The following is a 26,868-nucleotide window of genomic DNA, read 5'->3' as shown; positions in this document are numbered from 1 at the left end:
ACTGGGGGCAGCACATAGTGGTCTAAAGTACTGGGGGCAGCACACAAGGGGTATATACTACTGGGGAGCACACAAGGGTCTATACTACTGGGGGCAGCACACAGTGGGGCTATATACTTCTGGGGAGCACACAGGAGTCTATATACTTCTGGGGCCAGCACATGGTGGTCTAAAGTACTGAGGGCAGCACACAAGGGGTATATACTACTAGGGGAGCACACAGGGGTCTATACTGCTGGGGGCAGCACACAGTTGTCTATACTACTGGGGGAGCACACAGGGGTCTATACTACAGCACAGAGGTTCCTGAAAGGGAATGAAGGAGAAGTGTGTTATGTGTTTTTCCCCACTAGGTGTCTCTGCTGTATTTACTGTGTGTACTGTTCTGAGCACAGCTGAAGGAAGCATTGAGTTAACTGTTTTGTGTCACATGTGGTGTTTTCGTCCAATCACAGGGGCAGGCCTTTTTTCCATCATTTTTCTGCCTATCACCTGTCCTCTGCCTTGCACACACACAGCTTACCAATCCCTCACTGGCTGGGGTGACCCTGTAGAAAGGAGCTAGTTCCTGGGGGAAGGTTTTTTTTCTAGTTGAGTCAGTGGAGAGAGACACACAAAGAGCAGTTCCTGCTGTAGAGAAACCAGGGCCTAGCTTAGGCCAGGACCCTTGTTAGGAACCTAGAGACTTTTATGCTGTTAACTACTGCATGCAGCATGCAGTGCTAGACCCTTAGGAGGGAGGACGTCCTCTGAGGAAAACCTTATGCATGCCAGGGATACCTTCAGCAACACACAAGGCAGTATACCTGAGGCTAGGTACTGACCCCAGTAGGACAAAGCAGAAGTTAAGCCTACGTATCCTACTGTAACGCACGGCTGTTCTTGGAAGTCTTCGAAAGTCTGCTCAACACAGTGCAGGAACCTGGGACCTAGTACTACCCTAGCAGGACTGGTCACCCGACCCTTCAGCAACACACAAGGCAGTATACCTGAGTCTAGGTACTGACCCGAGTAGGACAAAGCAACAGTTAAGCCTACGTATCCTACTGTAACGTTATCCCGGCAGAGTACACGGCTCCATTGGACAGGGCCCTCTGCTCGACCTCCTACCTGCAGCTGCAATTACCAAAGTGTGTTTATTTTGTATTGCACTGAAGTTTCTACAAGTAAACACAATTATCCTGTTTAAAGGGGTAGTGCGGCGCTAAGAAATTATTCACAAAATAACACACATTACAAAGTTATACAACTTTGTAATGTATGTTATGTATGTGAATGGCCCCCTTCCCTGTGTTCCCCGACCCCCACCGTGGACCCGGAAGTGTGATGCACTATACATTTGTATTGACCCCCGCCTGCATTTCTTCTGACAGTGATGTAATCTTCGGGAGGCCGGCCAACCCGCTCCTGCAGTCCCTCATGCCGCCCCCCCCCCCCTCTGCCGCGTCATAACTGTGCTCAGCCACAATTGGCTAAGCACAGTAATGGTGCGTTTACACGTAACGATTATTGTGCGAATTTGCGCGATAACGATCGAATTCGAACGATAATCGTACGTGTAAACGCAGCGAACGATCAAACGACGAACGATACATCGCTCATTTTGATCTTTCAACATGTTATCAAATCGTCGTTCGCAAAAAAATTCGCAAATCGTTCCGTGTGAACAGTCGTTCGCCGATTTAACCAATGTGTGAGATAGGCTTAAGCGTTCGCAAAACGATCGCAAAACGAATTTTCCGTACGATATATCGTACCGTATAAACGCTGATCGTTATGAAAAAAAAAAATCGTTACTCCGACATCGTTAATCGTACGATCGGGAGAATTATCGTTTCATGTAAACGCACCATTATTCTCAGCCAATCGCGGCTGAGCGGCTGATGACGCGGCACACGAAGATTACATCACTGTCAGAAGAAATGAGGAAGGGGGTCGACACGAATCAGGTGCGTATAATGCACCACACTTCCGGGTGCACGGGTGGGGGGGGCGGGGAACATGGGGAAGGCCATTCACATACATAACATACATTACAAAGTTGTATAACTTTGTAATGTATGTTATTTTGTGAATAATTTCTTAGCGCCGCACTACCCCTTTAAGCTATTGGACTCTGCATCCGCACCTCCACATCTGATCACACTTGGGCTATCCAAACCTTGAGCGCAGTGCCCGTATGTCCCGGCGTGGGTCACAACACCACTTCTGGCCACTGTGACAAGAGTCCAAGTGACCCTACATCCGCAGAGCTGCCACAACACCACATAGCTACCCCGGCATACAGCTGTTTGGTCTCTGGAAGAAAGTGGCCATGTTTTTCTAACGCTAAATAACCGTTATGCCTCTGCCTATAAAGAGCTCCCTTGGCATAGCGGCTAAAGCCTATTTGCTTGACTGTGGCTGTGCTGCACAACCAGGTAGAGCCTATGCTCAGGAATGGCGTTCTTCCAATAGATTTGATTGGTTAATAAGCCATTTAAAAAAATAATCAAATCCACTTCAGATCCCCAGATTTTCCCACACGGCTCCGCGTATAAATTAACACTTTGTCGGTGATTTCATCCCCGCATATTTAATTCCTTTACCTACCGTCCGTTCTAACAAAGCCCACACATTGTCTCCGTACAGTAGTCACAGGTCTCATGAATATTCCATCATTCAATAATTCACATTTCCCCTATTGCATTACATACGCCACAAACCATTCCTCATTGATGAAAAAGCTCCGCTCCGCCAGTCAGCCCTTTGTTTGAATAATACGATTGATGACTGAACTCCAGCCTATAATTAACGTTGGACGGAAACATGACGGACGCTTGGCCCGGAATCTGCTGCCAGAACCGATAGTCTAAACAAATCCAGCTCATGCATTACACATAGATTGAGGGCCTACTGCCTTCCAAGGATTTGTAGAGCGGCCATGCTTCATGCCAAGTGGAAGGAGCCAAATGGAACCTGGGCAGAGAAGGAACATTTATTCCAACTAATTTTACAGTAATGGAACGCCGTGTCATTCTTCTCTGTAATTAGCCTTTTTTCAAAATGGTTTAACTATAACATAGAAGTAAATGAAGTCACATAGAGACCAAGCTAGAGGAAGATAAATGGTATGGAACTGAAATCTTCATTGACGGGACTCAAGTCTTAAAGGGGCACTCCAGCAGGGGAAAAGAAAATTCAAATCAACTGGTGTTAGTAAGCTTTTAAAAATCTCAGCTGCTGCATGTCCTGCAGGAAGTGGTGTATTCTCTCCTGTCTGACACAGTGCTCTCTGCTGCCACCTCTGTCCATGTCAGGAACTGTCCAGAGCAGGAGAGGTTTTCTCTACTGCTCTGGACAGTTTCTGGTATGAATAGTGCTCAGCTTAATGGAGCGAAGAGCCGTTCACCCTTACGGCCGCAGGCAGCATTATACCTGAGGTCACAAGAGGATGCTGTCTTCCATGTATGCTCCAAGTGACATTGGACAATGGAGGAAGATGAGTTGCTGGTGGACTGATCCAGAAGCAAGAGGAGAGAAGGTACTGTATGGTGAGGCTATTTTTTATTTTTTAAAAGAGAGAAACTACCTATAGATGGGATGCCTTCATGGGGATCTAACTACTGGGGGCCTACCTACAGGGGGGCTACCTACCTGAGGGATACTATCTACTAGGGAGGGCTATCTACAGGGAGAGGACCCCTGCTTAGGCGATACTACCTACTGGGAAGGGGGGGGGGTACCTACAGGGGGATACTACATACTGGAAGGCTACCTACAGAGGAATACTTACCTGGGGGATACTACTGTGGTGATGGTAATGTTGTGACGCCAGTGCTTGTCCACCACACAGGTGTGATGTTGGTACCTGCTTTGTAGTGTATGGCTGGTTTGTGTCCCCAAGATGGTCGGTAACCTGTTGGTTGTGCGGCTCCCTTTGGCTCTCCTTACGATAGTCCTGAGTGGCAACTGACCCACCCGGACTATTGGTACCGCCACCCACAGAAAAGGGAAAAATAACCCAAGGTGTGCGGTTTGTGTGTATGGGTGCTGGTGCGTACTAAGTATGACAGAGTCCCAGAGTTGTAAAAATAGAACAGCTTTACTGTAGAACTCTTTAATAAAACAATACAATAGTGAAATACTTGTACTGGTACCTGTGTATAGACTATGTCTGACCACCTTGTGCCCTACATTGTCTAGCTACACATCCTAAAGGGGTGATACATGCCCCAGTCAAGGTTATCTGGGTGTAGCTAAGCTTACGAGCCTTACTAGTGACCTGCGTTGGGAGATAGGATACATAGACCTCTTTTGGTAGCTTTGTCCTATCCAGGCTAGTTCCTCTTGTGTTTCAGGATACTGCCCTGCACTTTTTAGAAAAGAGGAAGCTTTTTGAGAGGTGCAAAGGAGAGGTAAAAACACCAGTGGTGGGACACCACACTACCTTCTTTGTGGGGGAGGGTCTACTTATAGAGGGTGCCTACCTTTAGAGGGGATACTACTTACAGGTGTTCTGCCTACAGGGGCACCTGCCTATAGATGTTGTCTACCTACAAAGGATTGAACTTTATTATTATTATTATTATTATTATTATTATTATTATTATTATTATTATTATTATTATTATTATGAAGTTATTAACCCCTTAAGGACCCATCAAGTACCAGTATACCATAAAGTCCACAGGCTCTATGAAGCAAGCTCAGGAGCTGAGACTTTATGAGAAGATTACAGATAACACAGATCAATGCTATACAATGGCATAGCATTAACCTGTCACTCACTGCGGGACGGGGAGAGGTACTGTAAGTCACTACTTGTAATCGATTTTGTAATCCGCTGGACTTCTTCTTTAAATGTCTCTTCCATCGCACCTCACATTATGAGTGGCGTTTTTCACATTTTTGGGCGGCCTATTATTGCTCCCTGTTGGGCAAGGCACTTCCTTGGAAGGTGAAGGGAATTGTTTGCTCTGAGTGCTGTAATACTGCCCCCTATAGGCAAGAACATAATTCCCCTTAAAAGTAAATTGTAGTATAGCAGAATTTTTTATGCAGTATATGTATATCCATCACAGCATTTTACATTCTCCCACTCGTGTTAACCCTTGTCTATATCTTCTCATTAGAGCCAAAGTAAGTGATGGTGGGATTCATATTGTCAGTAGACATTTCCTCTGAGTACGAGGAGCGATTCCAATTTGACATGATTGATTGGACCAATCACGGTGATTCTTTTCAGGTCAAGGCTCTTTGGGATACTTTGCAGACTCTCGGGTGTAACATGTGTTCTACTTTAAACAGTTTGAGTTGGATTTGAGACATTTGGAGTGCAGGTAGGTAAGAATAACAGAGCTCTGTGTATTGTACGGAGTGTGGTTCATGTCAGGGCTGGAGAGGGGACCGGCTATATTTATTTATTGAAAAATGAAATAATGCGTCTACTGAAATTTCCCGGTCATTGTTCTTATATACTTGGATTAGGGTCCTGTAGCTATAAACAGTGGTGTAACTATGAGGGGAACAATGGGGCCTGATGTGTAAAAGGGTCCAAAGGCCCCTCTGCTACATAAACAGGCTCTAGTATTGTTATAGCACATTGTATGGAAGAGACCCTGATAAAACTCTGGCATTGGAGCCCTGGAAGTTATCCCACAATGGTGGTAGATAACTACTTAACTGCAGGACCCCCCCCCCCCCCCTCCCACAATCTCAAGAATGACCCCCAAATCTCCCTGCTAAATGGGGCAGTCCTACGCCAGTGTGTGAGCACCACGCCATCCATTCTAAGAAAGGGGTGAAACCGGCCTCTCTGCTGCCCCCGATGGTCATTTCAGGAATCTGTCTCCAGGTTTATGCTACCTTAAATGAGCGCAGCATAAACAGAGCAGAATAAACTGAACAGAAACGTGTATTACTTGCTTTATTCTGTTCATCCGTTTTAATGATATTTAGGAAAATGAACTTTGTGTTTCACCACTGGCCCTGCCCACTCTCGATGGTGCTCATGAATATTGAGGATTACTGAGCACATGCGCATAATAGAGAGGACTACTTATTGTCTATGTTACAGAACAATGTAAGTGATGCATCATTCTGCTCAGCTTCTCTGTCACTAGATTATGCTACCCTGAAATAGGACAGCAGAAACCTACTGGCAGAGTCTCTTTAAAGGGAACCACAGAGCCCGCCCACTGCCGCCCCCCTCCCTCCCCCCGCCCCCCGGTGCAGCCCCTGGATACTTACCCTGTCCGGCGAATCCCGCTCCTGGAGCCGGTCCCAGGACAAAGATATCAGCTCCAGGAGCGGGACTCACCAGAAAAGGTAATTATCCGGGGGCTGCACCGGGGGGTCAAGCGGGCTCTGTGCCTACGTCCCCGTGACAGGTTCCTTTAACCCCTTAAGGACAGAGCCAATTTCGATTTTTGCGTTTTCGTTTTTTCCTCCTTGTGTTTAAAAGGCCATAGCACTTGCATTTTTCCACCTAGAAACCCACATGAGCCCTTATTTTTTGCGTCACTAATTGTACTTTGCAATGACAGGCTGAATTTTTGCATAAAGTACACTGCGAAACCAGAAAAAAATTCAAAGTGTGGTGAAATTGAAAAAAAAATGCATTTTGTTTATTTGGGGGAAATGTGTTTTTACGCCATTCACCCTGGGGTAAAACTGACTTGTTATGCACGTTCCTCAAGTCGTTACGATTAAAACGATATATAACATGTATAACTTATATTGTATCGGATGGCCTGTAAAAAATTCAAACCATTGTCAACAAATATACGTCACTTAAAATCGCTCCATTCCCAGGCTTATAGCGCTTTTATCCTTTGGTCTATAGGGGTTAAAGTGTCACTGTCGTTTAATTTTTTGTTTTGTTTTTGCACAAATCAATAGTCCGGCCGATTTTAAGAAACTTTGTAATTGGGTTTATTAGGCAAATATGCCATTATCTGCATTCAAAAAGACTTTCCCCAGGTCCCCCCCCCCCCCTCTCATTTACTGCTCATTATTAGGAAATCTCGGCTCTTTAACATCAGTCAGGTCCTGTGTAACCTATGGAGAGGGGAGGTAGGAGGAGGGAGATTAGTCGCCAGCAGAAAACAAAGGATTACACAGCGGGAACTGTGTGAAAGCTGCTATTCAGAGGTCAGAGCGGTCAGTGCTGACTTCAGAGGAGATAGCCAGGTGATGTAGCTGTAAATTAACTCTTAGTTGTCCTGTTTTGGTGCCTCATCTCCCTCCACCCCTCTCTATAGACAACAATGAAGACGGGGGGCTAATAAACCCAAAGTTTCTTAAAATTGTCTGTACTACTGATTTCTGCAAAGAAAAAATGTAAACGACAGTGACACTTTAAGCCCTTGTCCCCACACCATCATTCTGATGGAGCACTTCTGCCAGCACAACATAATACATTATTTATAAATAATACAATATAATAATAATACAATATTTGTAAATAAATATGGGATAATAAATAATAATGCTGCAATACTATTGATTTTAGTCCCCTGAATGGAATGGAATCAGTGTAATACTTCTTCTCTCCTGCGGAAGCGCTGCATGGAACTTAAACCATTGCTGTCAGATTACAGCTGATCACTCTGGATCAGAAGAATACCTTGTGATTAGCAATCATTGGGAATTTTTAGTGGAGAATGAACAGAATTTTTTTTTCATGTTTTATATTTTTCCTTCTACCAAAATCCCAAATATTTTAGTTTTCTTCTTTTTTTGGACGTTGAGTCATCTTCACATGTCTGGTCCTACCTTCTGGGCCATAAACCCCTTACGATGTGCTACATTGGATTATTATCTTAATGCATCTTTATTATTGCTTCTTGGAAGTTTTCTAGAATTTTCCTAGAAGGCCTCTGTAGCGGTCTATTATTTTCCCACGTGCCTTTGCTGCAGTATTCCACAAACACATTATAAAGATAGAGGCCGCAGCAGCCAGGCTGACCTCTCTTCCAGCCTCCAGTCAATGTCCCAGTGTTCATGTACTCAGCTCCCCAGCAGGTCTATGTCTCGGCTACTCGCCTCCTTGTTTTTGTTGTATAGTATAATGGTTATTTTATTAAAGTGGAACATTTATCAAACCCCTGGCACAAAATCTCAACTTCTTATCTGCACATTTTTCTTTCATTTTTCTTTTTTAATTGACAGACATATATACAGAGCCGGACACACAAAGGGATCTATTCAAGAGCCGCAAACTGGTGCGTGTCACTCAGCAGCTTATAATGTACTACTGTACGGGAGGGGGTGCTGGGCTATGCACATCACTGCTATACAAGCCAGCAATGCTAGTAGTAGTCTGGTCAGTTTTTTTTTTAACATTTTTTTTATATATCCCTTTATTATTTTTATATACTACATCTTTGCAATTTACTTCATTTATTTTTTTGCCTGTTTTCTATATGAAATACAGTGTTATAAAAGCGGCCACTAGGTGTCTCACTTACTGGTAAACTGCAGTCGAGACTCCATCACTAAGGACATTTGGTCTTTAGTAACAGCACAAGAGAGACCAAATGCAGGAAGTGATGTCAGTTGGCCCAGTGAAGGTGAATGCTGATTGGCCAGTAGCTGTCCACGCCCCTGCCGATGAAGAAATTAACTGATGAAATAGGTCACCCACTGTCAAACGCATGAGCAGCACAATGGGGCACTAAACAGGGTTATAATTTAAGGAGGTATGAGCATGTGAGTTAATCCCTGTTTGTTAAAAGCTGATCCCAAAGTGTCCTCTTGTTGGGACCTCAAGTAATCAGCTGTAATCTTTAGGGAAACTTGGCAGTAAGTGTTCAGCTTCCTACAGCGCCACCACAGGAGAAATAAAGTATTACACCAGGTCCATTCAGAGTCAATGAGTTTTCTAAGTAATTTAGCACAGAGCAAGAGATGACTTTCCACATCAATCATTATATCCTCCTTAGTTATCTTTTCTGAAATAGACAACCCCTTTGAATAAGGGTTACTGTTTTGTTTTTGTTTTTCTTAGCAATTTTTCCCATTTTTAGCTCATTTGTTAATTTTTGGTGTTGTCAGTGGAAAACTGTTAGAATGGTGGATTTAAGGAGGTACTCCATTTTTTTTTACTTATTACGGCTATGTTGCAATATCCAGGAGTTATGTAAACAGTTTAGCTTGCTGGGCTATGTTGTTTATGCAGCTACCATTAATGTCAATGGGAGTATTGAAATTAACATAATTTAGCCTCCTCTGCTGTTTTCTGCTTTTCTCAGGCCTTTGCAGATAGTTTGGAGGCAGCTGGAAGGCCATGATATTGGGAAGTGGGACCATTTTAATGCTAACTGATACTTTGCCTTGACACTTTTAATACCTATATTACAGACCTCCTGGGTAAGTGGTGGAAGTGGCTTTGAATGTGATCATTTTGACTCACATTTGCAGTTGATGCAGTTCCCAAGATAAACCGAGGGGGCAGTGTCACACAGAGTCATACAGAACAGAGAGAAGAAGAGTAGGAGAAGAATGGGCGGAGCAAGAAGAAGAACAGGAGGAACGGGAAGGTATTATAGATAGGAATAAAATCAAACCTACAGAGAAGGTCACAGATGTTATTTAGGGGGGCAATTGGTGCTTGTAGATTTCAGGCAGAGATGTTAGGGATATGGCAGCTGAAGGGTAATAGCTGCTGGACCCCTTTACCATAGGGCCCCCATGGTGACAAGTAGCAGAAACTGAGTTGCTCACAGTTTTGCACTACAGTTTCCTATGGCAGGGTGTAAGGCAGTGGAATTATTAGCTTAGAAGCCACATTACTCTAGCTCCAGACGGAGGCCTACTTACATATTAGTATCAGGAGGGCACTTGGGCAGAGGCCCACTTACTTAATATCAGTAGTTGCAGGAGAGCACTTATTCCTTTATTATCTCATGGCTTTTGGTAAAATTCCAATTTGGTAAAAGTTACGCATTTAGTAAAAGTTTACACCATTGCACCAGTGATTCATAGCACAAAAAAGTTGCACCAAGTGTGACACATTGGAAACTGTATCCGATATGCAACACCCTCTCAATATGTTATTAACCCCTTAACGACATGGGGCACAGCCTTGGCCTTGGCGCAAAAGGGCGTAAATGTACGCCCTGCCGGGGTATCGGGCTATGGAGCGGGCTCAGGAGTTGAGCTCGCCCCATAGCGGGTCAGGACCGGCTGCTATACAGAGCCAGGCTCTCGCCCTCAATGACGTGCTGCCGCAATCGTGCGGCCGCCTGCCATTAACCCCTTAAACGCTGCAATCGCTGCGTTTAAGTGTTGGTGACAAGAGAATCCTGCACGGCCTGACTGCCGGAGGTCTCTTATCTTCCTCAATGCAGTCAGGTCTTCGGTCTGATAGAGTCTGCCAAAGGCCACAGTCAGGCTCTATTAGAAGGTCACAGATAACACTGATCCCTGCTATGCTATGGCATAGCAGAGATCAGTGTATAGAATCCAATGTATGTATGTAATAGTCCCCTATAGGGAATATACAAGTGTAAAAAAAAAGCAATAAAAGTTTTAAAAACTTTTTTAGTCCCCCAATTAAAGTGCAAATCTCCCCCCTTCCCATTTTATACATAAAACACATAAAAATAATAAAGCTAATTAGCATATAATATACTGTAGCGTGCGTAATTGTCCGATCTCTTAAAATAAAACATTATTATTCCTGCAAGGTTAACGGCGTGAACAAAAAGCGGTAAAAAACCCGCAGAGATTGTTTTTTTTAAAATTAAATTTTATGTATCAAAAATTTTTATAAAAAGCGATCAATATGTCTGATCTAGAAAAAATGTTACTAATAAGAACTAGAGATCATGGCGCAAAAAATGACATCCCATACGACCCCGTAGGTAAAAAAAAATAAAAGCCTTATAGGAGTCACAATAGGGTCATTTTAAATATACCTATTTGCAAAAAAAAAAAAAGTTTTACAGATAATAAAAATAGTAAAACATTAGAAAACCTAGTAAACTTGAATATGGCTGTGTTCAGACTGACCTATAGAATAAGACTATAGAAAAATACCAGTTTTACTGTAAAGTGCATTACGTAAAAATGGCCCCCCCCCAAAAAAAATTTGTGGAATCGCATCTTTTGACCCAAATTCACCCCATAAATGATATTTTGGGGGTTCCGTCATTCATCTTATGGCAGATTAAAAGATGACATTACAAAGTACATCTGTTCCTTAAAAACACAAACCCTCACATGGCCCTGTAGGAGGAAAAATAAAAGAGTTATGGGTCTTAGAAGCCGAGGAGGAGAAAACGAAAATGCAAAAGTGACAATTGGCCCGGTCCTTAAGGAGTTAAATGTTATTTGGGATATTTTTTAGAGAACAAAGGGGTCCCATCAACTTTGTGTGTTGCAGGTCAATATTATTCACTTGAAAACGAAAGGCCTAGGGAAAAAAACACCAGTATTATACATCGCAAAGGGAGATGGGGGCTGACGCATTGAAACCCAGTTGCTTTAAAGCAAACTTACCATTAGGCTGGTGCAGGGATCCCAGTGGCTCAGTCTTTCTTTTCTAAATGCTGCCCGCTTCCCGTGCTTGGCACCATTTTTTGGCCGTGCGCCATTCCGGCTCTCAGAATGGGGGACGGGCCCGCCGCCCCCCAGTGGGACCATATCCTGTCTGTGACGTGGCTCCATTGATTCTAATTAAGCCACATCACAAAGGGGAGAGAATATGGTCCCACTGGGGGGCTGCGGGCCCATCCCCAGTGCAATAGAGCCGGGATGGCTCACGGCCAGAGAACGGCACCAAGCACGATAACCGGTTCAAAAAAAAGTACTGATCTGCTATTGTAAAAAAAAAAAAAAAAGAAACAATGTACCCAATGGTACAGTTAGACCTTTGCCGCCTACAGTGACATGCACAAAGGTATTGTAATATGATAATATAAAAGTACCCTAAAACTATTGATGCTTCAGGTGTCCCAAAGATCCCTCTGGCACATAAGAGGACACCAGTATCATAAGAGGCATATAATAAGATCCTATTTTGTATTGGAGCTCAGAAACATCCAGTTACCATTCAGCCATTGGGTAGATAGAGGTCACCATTGGGTTTACTCGAGGGAGAGAGAATTGCATTTTCCTCAGACTGTGAATGGGAAGCCTAGCAACTCAGACACCTACACTGACATTTACTGTCAGAGATAAAACAAATACAATTCTATGAGTTTCTTATATATGACCGCCAAGAAATGTCATGAAACATCTGGCCGCTGTATGGGTGGGAGAGGGTCACCGGGTTACCGCGCTTATAAAAAAGGATCCTTCCCAGAATGAGAAGTTATAGGCAAACTATAGACAATATACCCGATCCAAAAGATAAGAAGCACGTGGGAAAGTCCAGACGGCTTTATAAAGGAAGTGAGGGGAAAGGATGACCGAGATAACAGGAATCGGAAGAGAGTGAGGAGTACACAGCTGGGGCCCGTCTATATACTGTATGTGTCCAAGATTCATGGTCAGGAAATTTTAGATGATAGCTACAGAATATAGAGAGTACAAGAGAGTTTCCATAGCAAACGAAATGTGTTGTAAGGGATCCTACAAGTAAGGCTTTATAAGGAGATTTATAGCTTATTAAAACCCCAGTATTAAAGGGACGATAAAGAGCTCCATATACTCCTACGACTTCTCTAAGTCTGACAAGTGCTCCATGGTCAATGGATATCAGCCCTGACTACTGTCTGCTTGTGTATTCACTTATTACTCCCTCACTCTGAAAAACAGAAAAAAAGGAAAAAATTGGTCAGCTCTCCTAGAACACTGTTCACACTAGGCAGGAGCACGTTGCCATGGCTGAAATTGCAAACACACAAAAACACAGAAAAATGCAACAGCTCACCACAACAGCAAGATACAGACCCACCATAGACATGAAAATAATTAAAAGCTGCCCCCCCAACTGCCCAAAAAATTCCCACAAAAATAATGAGTCTCTTGGTTACTATTTGCAAACAGCGTAAACTGCCTCACCACGATAAGGTGGACTCATATCGAGGCAGACCCTACACTGTATGTACACTATGGCCTCTCCATGGCGTATAATACGCCTATGCTCTGGGCATGCAAGATCCGTCTAATACCTGCAAAAATAATTGCATCACCTGGGTGAGACAGGTGGAGTGCACGACCAAATAGAGGCAGCCACTCCCCCAACTGGAAAACAGAAAAAAAAGGAAAAAATTGGTCAGCTCTCCAGGTATTAGATGGATCTTGCATGCCCAGAGCATAGGCGTATTATACGCCATGGAGAGGCCATAGTGTACATACAGTGTAGGGTCTGCCTCGATATGAGTCCACCTTATCGTGGTGAGGCAGTTTACGCTGTTTGCAAATAGTAACCAAGAGACTCATTATTTTTGTGGGAATTTTTTGGGCAGTTGGGGGGGCTGCTTTTAATTATTTGTCCCTCACTCTGAGTTACCAGAGGGGGGGGGGGGGGGGTTTAGTAGAGATGAGCGAACAAGACTTCCGATGCCTGCTCCCTCCGTGCAGCGGGGGGATACATCGTAAGGAAAGCCTGGAAAACTGCCAATGCCAATGGCTGTATCCCAGTTTTCCAGCCGTTCCTTACGATGTATCCACCCGCTGGTACAATGGTAATCTGGAGCTAAGGGCCACTACCCAGAATGTCTACTACTTGCCCAAAGCTGGAGTTTGCACGAACATGATGGATCTGCATTTGCATCCCGCTTGCCTGGAGAAGGTGGATGCAGCCGGCAGACTGCCTGAAAAACATGGATACAGCATAAGCAGTCATCGGCCCCATCCACCTTCTCCAGGCTTCAAACGCCAATTGTTCCGATTTGTGCGAACCTGAATTTTGGCAAGTTTGCACATCTCTATCTACTACTAATGAGAAACCATGCATCGCATGGACAGTCCATGGTAATTTGGTGTGAGGGTGCGTTCACACTGGGGAATCTGAGCAGTTAACACGCCACGGATTCCGACGCTCACCCCCGATCGCGCATCTCCACCTGTCCATTCTATGGTCAGGCGAATTCCGCCGTCGATCCAAAGGAGTCTGACTATGGAGTCTATGGCATGGGTGGAGATACATGCGGGCCCGAACAGGGGAATTCGTGGCAGGTTATCCTCCCAGATTCCGCAGTGTGAGTGCACCCTAATGGTGTAATTTGCTTACACTTTTCAAATTTTTCACACCAAGAACACTTGGAGTGGCCACCAAGTAGTTGGCTAAGGATGACTACCTTAGGGGCAAAGCCTTTGGTGCACATATCTCCCCATCTTTTATATGGAACCAATGTCATTCAATCTCTCGTGTGGTTGTAGTCATCATATGTCGCCTCCTTGTTTGTGTTTACTCCACTTTGTTCCATAAAACGTCAAATAAATCGTTATTGGTAGAGCACTAAATAAATACGTGTAGCCTTCTTCTATGATTTATGGCTTCTATATGGTAGATAAGGTTCAGTGCATTCTTTAAAGAACAAAGTAGTTAGTAAACACACTTCAAGGGTCTCCAGCTGAAACGTCAAAAAACCTGAAGCCAGAAATGCAAAAATAGGGCGAAAAAAAGACCAGCCCCTCCTGCTATCTATGGCTGCCTTGTGTATCCACCATCATTAGACAGAGTCCATTTCACTGACTCGAGAATCACATTTCAACAGCTGTAATAACTTTAAACAGTTGTAAAGAAAAAGAAAAAAAGCGAGATCAAAAATGGAACAAGTTCTCGTAAAACGACCTGGATGGTGAAGTTCTCCGCTTTACTTGGTGATGAAAGTGGAAATAAATAGAGGGAAATTTGCTGTTGTGCTTACATTTCTCACTTTTTATTGCTTCAAACTGTGAGTCCATGGGTTTTTACTGTGGCTGGTGACTAGTATAAAAAGGAATATGGATAAGAAAAATAAGGAGAACTTTAATAATCTACAGGAGCCTTTGACCTGTTTCGGATACCCAATAAAGTTTACAATGGCAGAGAGAATACTCCACCTTGTTTGTTTGCTCCTATTTGAACCCTAAGCCTGGTTAGAATGGATCTTTTCATTCAAAAGAAACCACTGGCATAGGCAACTTTTGCCCATTAAAGGGGCTATCCAGTGCTACCAAAACATGACTACTTTTTTTCAGAGACAGCCCCACTCTTGTCTCCAGTTTGGGTGCAGGTTTTGCTGCTCAGCTCCATTGAAGTGAATGAACTGGAGACAAGAGTGGTGCTGACTCTGAAAGAAAGTGGCCATGTTTTTGTAGCACTGGATATCCCCTTTAATACGTCTTCAAAATAGGCTTAAAGCTTTGTACCCACAATCTGGCCCACCACCACCACCAAATAGGGTGTGGCCTAGAGTGTCTGTGCCCAAGGCTTGCATCACCTCTCTGTCCCTCTTTCCACCCTTTTCATTTTTAGGAATGCCCCATGGCAGGATTTCTCTTATTCATCACTTGTCTGAACGCTGCACATGTATCTTAACTATCCAGCACATGTGCACCGCTTAGGCAAGTGATGATTAGGAGAAATCCTGCAGGGGGCATTCCAAATGGTGAAGAGGGCAGGGAGGAGATGCGAGGAGAAGGAGGAGGGGCGGGGAGGAGGCTCAGGGCACAGACACTCTAGGCCACGCCAGTTTGCATCACCTGCCGAACGGACTCCAGGACAGATCTTGGATTAAAAGCAGCTATCTGAAGGTACACGCAGTTTGGGGGGGGGGGGGAGATTGTGGGTACAGAGTTACTTTAAGGCTAGGGTCACACTGTGTTTTTGCAGTCCATTTTTAAATGGTTACTTTTAACATACATAAAAACGTCGCCAACCATCCATTTTGATCCAAACGGATGGCACACAATTGCATCCGTTTTTGCATCCATTTTTTCATAAAACATATATGTTAAATGGACTGCAAAAAACGCGGTGTGAACCTAGCCTAAGCTAGGTAAGGGTATAGAGGGCCTCTAGGAGACAGCAAATTGGAGCTAGTCAGCAAATTCTGGACTAAAGGTTGGTAGGAGGTGCATTACCCAGAAAAACAACAGGAGACAAGATGGTAAACAGTGGGACCTAGATAGGTAGAAGACACCAAGAACAGCCATTGGGCCCAAACTGAAAGGGGGCCACCAGACCGGGACAGATCAAAGACCCCAGACCAAAGGGTAATTAGTGATAATGGATCCAAACAGACACAAGATACCAGTCCATGGTCTTGTAGAAGACAGAAGATTTAGAAAGCCAATGGGCTAAAGGCTGGAGGAGATACCAGACCCAAACAAACAAGAAACAGAACCAATGACTATTAGAGAACGATGCATACAGACTGACAATGGACAAAGGGGCCGACACGGGATTGTGACAGTAAATGCCAAACAGGCCACAGTTTTACAATATATAATAATATAATCTACAAACTGAGATCAAGAAGATGTAGACATTATTGGACCAGAGACATAAAGTACTAACACTTCGGACACTCAGAAGCCCACCAATACTAATGCCGGACTTTACCCTTTCTTGTCCAGACTCCACGATGGAGGATCTGACACAGCTTTTAGCTTCGCTTGACTACAAATGATACAATCTGCTGGTTTTTCCAAGTTGCTTCTATACTACTGCTGTGGGACTGCAAAATGAATGGTTGGAACCCACCAAACTATATGTTTTACATAAGAACATGTTGCTGTCTGAGATATTGGCCCTGAGGGTGAAGGTTATTATGGAGTGGAGAGATTACAGGCCCTTGTAAAACCATTCCTGATTTACTTCATAAAAGTATGCAGCCACCATATAAGATTTCCACAATAATCACTCTCTGCGGCCTCGTGAGGAATAACTCGGCAAAATAACTAATCATTTCTCCCAACGTTCTAATCTTCAGGATCCACAGTATGTAAATATTATTGACAACAAGGGGGATTAAAAAAAAAAAAATAAATAAAATAAAATAAAAAATAAAAAATATATATATATATATATATATATATATGCAAAAAAGGGGTCCGTGGAGCCTCAGTTACGATTCTCAAAACACGGAATAGCCAGATATCCCTCTCTCCAGAGAAGGAAGCCCATTGCCAAGGGGTGCCTCCTAGTGGGGAGAGCACCAAACCACCCTGATACGTAGTCCCTCAGGTCCTCACTCTGTTGCGAGCTTTAGGACCTAAATAGGGAAACACCAGGGTGGCCCCTGTAAGTCAAAGTCTAACTCTGTGGCGAGTATAACGACATAAGACAAGGGTAACCAAGGCTAGGCATCCATCCACAGACTGCAGTTTCGGGGTATTTGCCCCTTGTCAGTGTGGAGCAGGATTCTGGCTACTGGGGCAATGATAAATAGACCAACAAAACACAACAATCACTGAACTCAGGGAGAACAGTGAAAAATTCCAATGGAGTACTCGTTTACGAGTCTCCATTGATTGTCCCATACAAAATTTGAATATGCAAAAAAGGGGTCCGTGGAGCCTCAGTTACGAGTCTCAAAACACGGGAATAGCCAGATATCCCTGGCCCTGGCCTCCTAGTGGGGAGAGCACCAAACCACCCTGATACGTAGTCCCTCAGGTCCTCACTCTGTTGCGAGCTTTAGGACCTAAATAGGGAAACACCAGGGTAGCCCCTGTGTGTTCTCCCTGAGTTCAGTGATTGTTGTGTTTTGTTGGTCTATTTATCATTGCCCCAGTAGCCAGCATCCTGCTCCACACTGATGAGGGGCAAATACCCTGAAACTGCAGTCTGTGGATGGATGCCTAGCCTTGGTAACCCTTGACTTATGTCGTTATACTTGCCACAGAGTTAGACTTTGACTCACAGGGGCCACCCTGGTGTTTCTCTATTTAGGTCCTAAAGCTCGCAACAGAGTGAGGACCTGAGGGACTACGTATCAGGGTGGTTTGGTGCTCTCCCCACTAGGAGGCACCCCTTGGCAATGGGCTTCCTTCTCTGGAGAGAGGGATATCTGGCTATTCCCGTGTTTTGAGACTCGTAACTGAGGCTCCACGGACCCCTTTTTTGCATATTCAAATTTTGTATGGGACAATCAATTGAGACTTGTAAATGAGTACTCCATTGGAATTTTTCACTGTTCTCCCTGAGTTCAGTGATTGTTGTGTTTTGTTGGTCTATATATATATATATATATATATATATATATATATATACATACCCATTAAGGGGGTCTTTTCCTTGAACCATACTAATTTGTCGGAAGGGTTTCTTGACATTATGCTGATGACGAGATGTTCTACTAATAGAACCTTATAGAACCAGGTGTAACCTATGGAGAAATATGGGAAGAACTGTTTAATTTTCCTGCAGCACCTCCACAGGGGAAATGAAACATTACACAATGTCTATTCAAATCAGTGAGTGGTCTGTATAATACAGGTCAGGCCAGGTCCTCCGGAGCTAGAGACACTCACTATAACTGTTCACAAAGGACTCTCTTATGTTAACTCAGAATTCTCTAATAGGGTGTATCATAATGGGTTTTCTAAACCAGTGAATGCCTTTAAGTACTATGACAAATTACAATTTTGGGATAGATATATTGGGGAAATTTATCAAACATGGTGTAAAGTGAAACTGGCTCAGTTGCCCCTAGCAACCAATCAGATCCCACCTTTCATTTTTCAAAGAATCTGTGAGGAATGAAAGGTGGAATCTGATTGGTTGCTAGGGACAACTGAGCCAGTTTCACTTTACACCATGTTTGATAAATCTCCCCCATTGTATTTAATCCATTTTTTCCCTACATGAATATATATTACTCTTGACTTTTAAAGGGTACTTCGGTAAAAAAAAAATTCAGAAAGATATATATTTATATAGAATCTTTCAGTACTTATCAGCCACTGTAGGTCCTAAAGGAAAGGGGTGTATTCTTTCCAGTCTGACACAGTGCTCTCTGCTGCCACCTCTGTCCATGTCAGGAACTGCCCAGAGCAGTAGCAAATCCCCATAGAAAACCGTTCCTGCTCTGGACAGTTCCTGACATGGACAGAGGTGGCAGCAGAGAGCACTGTGTCAGACTGGAAAGAATGCACCACTTCCTACAGTACATACAGCAGCTGGTAAGTACTGGAAGACTTGGGATTTTTAAATAGAGCTAAATTACAAATCTGTACCACTTTAAGAGCATACCCAAGGTATGCTGTAATAGACACCAAAACAGTACTGGACAGACCAGGGGGTCTTTCTTAGCCCCAGCACTGTGCGCATATAGCCATCAGCCCCTTCATTGAGAATAAATGAGTAGATAAAAGAATCCTTGAAATGCTGTAAATGGAAATGTAGAAATGGAAATAAAAAAAAAAACACATATAAAATATTAGATAAAGCAGTATATGTTAGTGGTATTGGCCCTTTAGTGTCTTACAGTGGATGTTGTTTCCCTATAGATGTGTCAATCATGAGTTCTTTTTGGAAATGTTCTCTTTTTTTTTTTCTTTCCTTTTTTTTTGTTAGTCTGGAGGGTCAGAACGTTTCAGTAAAACAAACACGCTCATTTTCCTTCCACTTATGACAATTCTCCTTTCATTTTTGCATAGTTACCCGTTATTAAAGCATCTGGCAGTGTGTAGTATATGTAGCGGAGTCACGGAACAGCCTAGAACACATAGATTATAGCTGTCTTACGACCGGGTACAAGCGGGTCGGTATGTGGGGGTCTCTGATATTTTTGCACCGTGTAATGTTAATGACTGTACAAGTATGTTCAACACCATTTGTTATAAGAGAGAACATAATTATTGTCTGAAGTTATATAACATGCCCGCTGTTTGGATAACTTGTGGTTTTCGAAGCTAAAAACATAAAAAGTCAGTGTAACGTGATGTGTATAACCGATTCACACGCCAGCTATACACTCAAATACTTCTACATAGAGCGCCTAACCATCCATGACAAACTACTGCAATGCAGTGTTATATATGCCGCTATCTCATATATATCTCCTATCTATCTATTTATCTATCTATCTATCATTGCCCCAGTAGCCAGAATCCAGCTCCACACTGACGAGGGGCAAATACCCCGAAACTGCAGTCTGTGGATGGATGCCTAGCCTTGGTAACCCTTGTCTTATGTCGTTATACTCGCCACAGAGTTAGACTTTGACTTACAGGGGCCACCCTGGTGTTTCCCTATTTAGGTCCCAAAGCTCGCAACAGAGTGAGGACCTGAGGGACTACGTATCAGGGTGGTTTGGTGCTCTCCCCACTAGGAGGCGCCCCTTGGCAATGGGCTTCCTTCTCTGGAGATATCTATCTATCTATCTATCTATCTATCTATCTATCTATCTATCTATCTATCTTCTATCTATCTATCTATCTCCTATCTATCTATCTATCTATCTATCTATCTATCTATCTATCTCCTATCTAAATATCTATCTATCTATCAAATCAAATCAAATCAGCTTTATTGGCAGGTCTTAATAACATATTAGAATTGCCAAAGCAAACAGGAGATTTTTGGGGGATGGGTAGGTATCTTTCTATCTATCTATCTATCTATCTATCTCCTATCTATCTATTTATCTATCTTCTATCTATCTATCTATCTATCTATCTCCTATCTATCTATCTATCTATCTATCTATCTATCTATCTATCTATCTCCTATCTATCTATCTATCTATCTATCTCCTATCTATCTATTTATCTATCTTCTATCTATCTTCTATCTATCTATCTATCTATCTTCTATCTATCTATCTATCTATCTATCTATCTATCTCCTATCTATCTATCTATCTATCTATCTATCTATCTATCTATCTCCTATCTATCTATTTATCTATCTTCTATCTATCTATCTATCTATCTATCTATCTATCTATCTCCTATCTATCTATCTCCTATCTATCTATCTATCTATCTATCTATCTATCTATCTATCTATCCCTCAATCTCTCTATCTTTTTATCTATAATTCCATGACACGTGTTCTTATCTTTCACTACTCATCACCCCCTATAGTCATTTCCCCTTGCCCTCCTGCATACAGTTCCTGTGTTGGTCATTGTATATGGTGAGAATATTTTCCATAAGGATCATCAGTGAAACCATGTGTGTGCGAGTGGTTGGCCTGATATAAATGGGGTGTGGGGGATCCATCAAAGCGTGTCCGATGTTATCTCATTTGCCTTAATGGATGCATTTTACATTGGATTTTCCTCCCAGCTGTTCTTCAAACAATCCCGACTTTCATCTTGGCCAGATCCCAGGGAATATTTATATACCACAATGTATATACTGTCCCCTCACTCACAGCCGCAGGGCCGGGGCTGCCAGCGAAAGTTATAATTGAACATTGGCTCGATGAATCATTTTCTTTATGATCAAATTAACTCTTTCTAGTAAAAAAAAAAAAAAACTTTGTATGTCAATTTAAAATATGTAAATTTTTAAATATCACATATTTAAAAAAAAATTTTTTATATATTTAAAAATTTTAATTTGTGGATTTTTTTTTTTTTACCGTATTTTTGTATTATTGCTCCAAAATAACTTAAAGGTGTTATCTAGGATTAGAAAAACATGGCAACTTTCTTCCAGAAAGAGCACCACCCCTGTAATCAGGTTGTGTGTGGTATTACAATTTAGCTCTATTTACTTCAATAGAACTGATCTGCAGTACCAGACCCAAAATGAGGACAAGAGTGGCACTGTTTCTGGAAGAAAGCGTCCATGTTTTTCTAATCCTGGATAACCTGTTTTAATACACAGTGAACTTTAAATACAGTCAGTAATCTCCAACTGTTTTGTGTCCACAGTGTGTAACTGCATGATCAGACTACGACTACGACTGTTGTCTGTTACTATGGAAACACATAGGTTAGCATAGAAGCTGTGGACACAAAACGGTAGGGAATTTTTTAACAGAGTTAATTAGAAAATTACTTTTAGTGAGCCAAAGTTTGCCATGTCTCATGTTAAAACCTTACAGTAGTCTCTGTTCACACTGCTGTTCTCAACAGAGTCTTGACTAGTGTAATGAACTCAGGAATGGGGAACTTTCAGCCCTCCAGCTGCTGCAAAACAACAGATCCCATTATTCCTGGACAGCCAAAGCTGAAAGGCCAAAGGTTTCCTATCCCTGGTTTAACTGATATTTTGTCCGGTCTAGACAATTCCTCTAAGCGAGGTCTCTAATGTTTTTTTTTTGTGAGATAGGAGGGAGAGGGCCAGTGACCTGCAACTTTATTTCTCCCAAAGTGGAATATTGAGGATTTTACCGTGACCAAATGACATCATGATAACATCCCATAGGACACTGCAAGAGTTATAAGGAGTCCATCCCATAATATTCCTACTATATTAGGGAATAGCCAGTCCCTGCTGTCTTCCCATTGGGGGCCCTTCATTTATAGCCCTTTAGTTGCAGTCACAGTGAATTACTGTATAGGGTTCACTGGGGAATTTAACCAGAAAAATAAATTTTGCATATTGAAGTCAGAACATATGTAAAATAGAAGCAGGAGTGTGTACAGGAGAAACGTATAGAGACTAAACGTAGAAAAGTCCTTGTATATACTGTAGCTGCTCTCTAGGAATAACTGAGCACTTTCTATAGTCTCACACATTGCTATATGTCTGATACAATAACAGAGAATATGATGAAAGTGTCCACTGGGAAATGTTCTATTATCCATCTATCTATTATTTATCTTCTATCTATCTATCTATCTATCTATCTATCTATCTATCTATCTATCTATCTATCTATTATCTATCTCCTATCTATCTATCTATCTATCTATCTATCTATCTATCTATCTATCTATCTACTGTATCTATCTATCTATCTATCTATCTATCTATCTCCTATCTATCTATCTATCTAGATAAGTATATTCCACGGCACACGTATATAAAGTTCCAAACGAAAAGTGTTTATTCCATCAAAGGTGGTAGTACAACATAGTGCAGCACAGCAAATTTAGAGTAGATGCGACGTTTCGACGGCCTCAACGCCGTCCTCCTCAAGCATACAATAGTGAACAACAGCATTTTCTTATATAACAGGTGCTTAATAAACAGTGAACAGTGATAGGCTCATTCAAGTGTCAATCATGATAAGGGTTTGTAAACAAACCAGATCTGTGAGTCCGTGATAGTGTCCGTGTAAGACCCCATGTGCAGTGAAATTACTGCTTGAAATCGGCGGCTTTCACCGTCTGTTAATACCATAATTGTATATAATACATAATGTTCAAGTATTCTGACTCAGTCGGCAGCGTCGGATCTTGACTTGTCAGGAGCGGACTTAGGACCAATCGCATGCTACGGAGCTTACAAACGATGTTTTCATTCATGAAAAAGGAAGGGAAAACCCTCCCCTAGGGGATGACCCCTGATGACGTATCTCAAGATTTGAGACCGCCCGCGGCTACTACTAATCTCCAAGCGTAAGTGGAAATATTCTGCGGCCAAATGGACATAAATATAAGTATGCGGTGACCCCGGTATCCACACTTCATAACTGACAGCCATGATTGGGAAATCCCCGGGTCTGCTCACCAGATCGCTCCAGATCATTTTTTCTTTTTCTGTCCGGCCATAGTAGTATGCCGCATCAATGTGAATATACTCCAGTTGTTAGAAACTTGGTTCCTCCTGGTCTCGCCCTGTTTAGTCAGATCCTCCGCCGCTATACAGATTACATCTATAAAGAAGAAGAAGAGACATAGGTAAATATCAACATAAAAATGTTAAAAAAATTTTATAATCAGGTGTTTATTGTTGTTCACCATGTTTTCAATCCCAGACTGTTCAGCATCCTCAGGCTGACAAGAGAGATCGGGCTCTAACCACATGTAAATTTAGACGTTTTGTACTCAACATTGAGGCCATCTGCTCCCAGGGCCTCGGTTTTATAGATCCATTGTAGTTCACGCTTTTTTAGTATTAATTGTCTATCGCCCCCTCTCTTAGGGCAGAACACCCTATCTACCACCATAAATTGTAGATCCCGTTCTGTATGTCCCATTTCGGCGAAATGTTTTGACACAGGAAGGTCCGTTTTTTTTATTCTAATGGTGTATCTATGTTGATTCATGCGAGTTTTTAGATCGTTGGTGGTTTCTCCTACATAGATTTTTTTACATGGGCACCATAGAATATAGACTACATAGTCCGAGTCACACGTAAGATAATGTTGTATTTTAAATTCCTTTAATGTTTTAGGATGTTTAAAAATGGGTCCCTTTGTCATATGTTTACAATTTTTGCATGATAAACAAGGATAAGAACCCAGTTTCTTGGAGGTCAAAAATGTTTGTGTCTGTCCATCGTATATCCTCACATCTGTTTTAACCAATTTGTCTTTTAGGTTCATTCCCCTTCTATAGGACATCAGAGGTGGATTCTGGAATTCAGGTATGTTCGTGTAGCCTTTTTTCATAATATCCCAATGTTTATTTATTATGAATGCTATTCGGGGAGAAAAATGATTATAAGTAGTTACAAACGGTATTCTCAGGGTTTTATTGGTATGTTCTTTTTTACCTAGTAAAGACTCTCTACTTGTACCTTGTATTTCAGTTTTACACTTGTATAATAAGTCTGAAGGGTATCCCCTATCTTCAAATTGTTGGACCATTCTATTCAAGGACTCCTCAAGATCATCCTCTTTCTGTATGATTCTGCGAGCTCATCTGGCTTTTGGGGAGAGATTTAAGCATTTTACCAGGGTGGCAGCTATTGTATTTGAGCATATTGTTGCAGTCAGTAGGTTTTACATATAACTTGCTAACCAACTTGTCATTCTCTCTAGATACAAAAGTGTCAAGATATTGTATACTACTGGTGTCACATGTCATAGAGAATTTTATTGTATCATCTATTGTATTCAGAAATTGAACAAAATCATTTAACTCAGTGGCGCCCCCTGTCCAAATCATGAATATGTCGTCTATGTAGCGCCACCACACCAGGGCATGCCTGAAGTGGTGGGCTACATAGATTTTGGTCTCTTCGAGGTGTGCCATAACGATGTTTGCAAAAGTGGGTGCCACATTGGCACCCATGGCCACACCCCTTTTCTGAAGGTAAATCTGACCATCAAAGCAAAAATAATTATTGTTTAGAACCAAGTGCAGTAGTCTCATAATGTAATCATTCTCCATTTCAGTTCTATTCTATCTATCTATCTATCTATCTATCTATCTATCTATCTATCTCCTATCTATCTATCTATCTATCTATCTATCTCCTATCTATCTCCTATCTATCTATCTATCTATCTATCTATCTATCTCTCTATCTATCTATTATCTATCTATCTATCTATCTATCTCTCTATCTATCTATTATCTATCTATCTATCTATCTATCTATCTATCTATCTATCTATCATCTATCTACCTATCTGTCTCCTATCTATCTATCTATCTATCTATCTATCTATCTATCACCTATCTATCTATCTATCTATCTATCTATCTATCTCCTATCTATCTATCTATCTATCTATCTATCTATCTATCTATCTATCTATCTATCTATCTTTCTATCTATCTCCTATCTATCTCCTATCTATCTATCTCCTATCTATCTATCTATCTATCTATCTATCTATCTATCTATCTATCTATCTCCTATCTATCTCCTATCTATTATCTATCTCCTCTATCTATCTATCTATCTATCTATCTATCTATCTATCTCCTATCTATCTATCTATCTCCTATCTATCTATCTATCTATCTATCTATCTATCTCCTCTATCTATCTATCTATCTATCTATCTATCTATCTATCTATCTTTCTATCTATCTCCTATCTATCTATCTATCTATCTATCTATCTATCTATCTATCTATTATCTATCTATCTATCTATCTATCTATCTATCTATTATCTATCTTTATATAAATTGGCATTTTATTAGATGAAATAAGGATTTGATCACTGACCAGCAAGAATCCTGTCTCTCTTGGACATGTTAGTTTTTCTTCAAAGAGGTAGTGCGGCGTTTCAAAATTATTCACTTAATAACACACATTACAAATTTATACAACTTTGTAATGTATGTTATGTTAGAGAATGGCCCCCTTACCCGTGTTCCCCCCCACCCACGCTAGACCCGGAAGTGTGATGCACTATACTGACCTGATTCGTGTCGACCCCCGTCCGCCGGACTGCTCCATACGTCCCTCATGCCGGCCCCCCTCTGCCGCGTCATCAGCTGCTCAGCCACAATTGGCTGAGCACAGTTATGGCATGAAGGATGGAGCGGTCCGGTATAAAATTTGCCAAATCGGCAGCATATCCAATCCTTATTTTCCCCACTGTATCTATCTTTACATCCATCCGCCATATCTTATATGTGACTATTCCTACTCTAATATTTCTTGTACATATACCCTCTTTATTCCAGGCTCAGCGGGATTCCCTATACTAGGCGGGAGGCGCAGGTATGCGGTCCATTCCTATAATTGTGCGCGCCATCTGCACGGAGTTTATTGAAATATCATGCTCGCTTCCACCCACCACAATCTGGCCTCCATACTATGCAAAACACCCACTGCCACTGGAAATTCTTTATTCTCTCGGAATTCACAGACAATATTTTCTCTGCATGTCTAACAACCATTTCAGAGCATCTATTGTTTGAACCGTACCGTTGTATGTGCACAGTTTGTGTTAATAAAGAGCTGAGGTTGTCGGTTTAGCAGAGCCCTGTGCGTCATTGAGAACAATGGATGCTGAAATTACAAATTCTCAGCTGGGAATTTAGACAGGACTGAAGATTAACCTACAGCATTATCTGGACCACTACTGAGAACAGAGACCGTTCTGACAAATCCAGCTCTGCTATATCTATGATTTACAGCCAGAAAATATGTATTGGCTAAAGATACCTTAAGGTGGAACTCCAGAGAA

The 26,868-nt window shown here is 42.0% G+C and overlaps 1 long non-coding RNA gene across 1 annotated transcript in view; it reads left to right on the top strand.

Annotated features, from left to right (window-relative positions):
* LOC138784310 (uncharacterized) overlaps positions 1-26,592 on the top strand; it is a 123,496-nt gene extending 96,904 nt beyond the window's left edge. Inside the window, exons 3-4 of the long non-coding RNA XR_011361812.1 lie at positions 24,314-24,360; positions 26,363-26,592. This is a non-coding gene — a long non-coding RNA (uncharacterized lncRNA). The remainder of the gene's footprint in view (positions 1-24,313; positions 24,361-26,362) is intronic.
* Positions 26,593-26,868: the final 276 nt, after the last annotated feature.

Source organism: Dendropsophus ebraccatus, chromosome 2 (genome assembly GCF_027789765.1).
Source record: "Dendropsophus ebraccatus isolate aDenEbr1 chromosome 2, aDenEbr1.pat, whole genome shotgun sequence".
Taxonomy (NCBI): domain Eukaryota; kingdom Metazoa; phylum Chordata; class Amphibia; order Anura; family Hylidae; genus Dendropsophus; species Dendropsophus ebraccatus.
The sequence above is the reverse complement of the archived record's forward strand: the minus strand, read 5'-3'. Positions and strand labels throughout refer to the sequence as shown.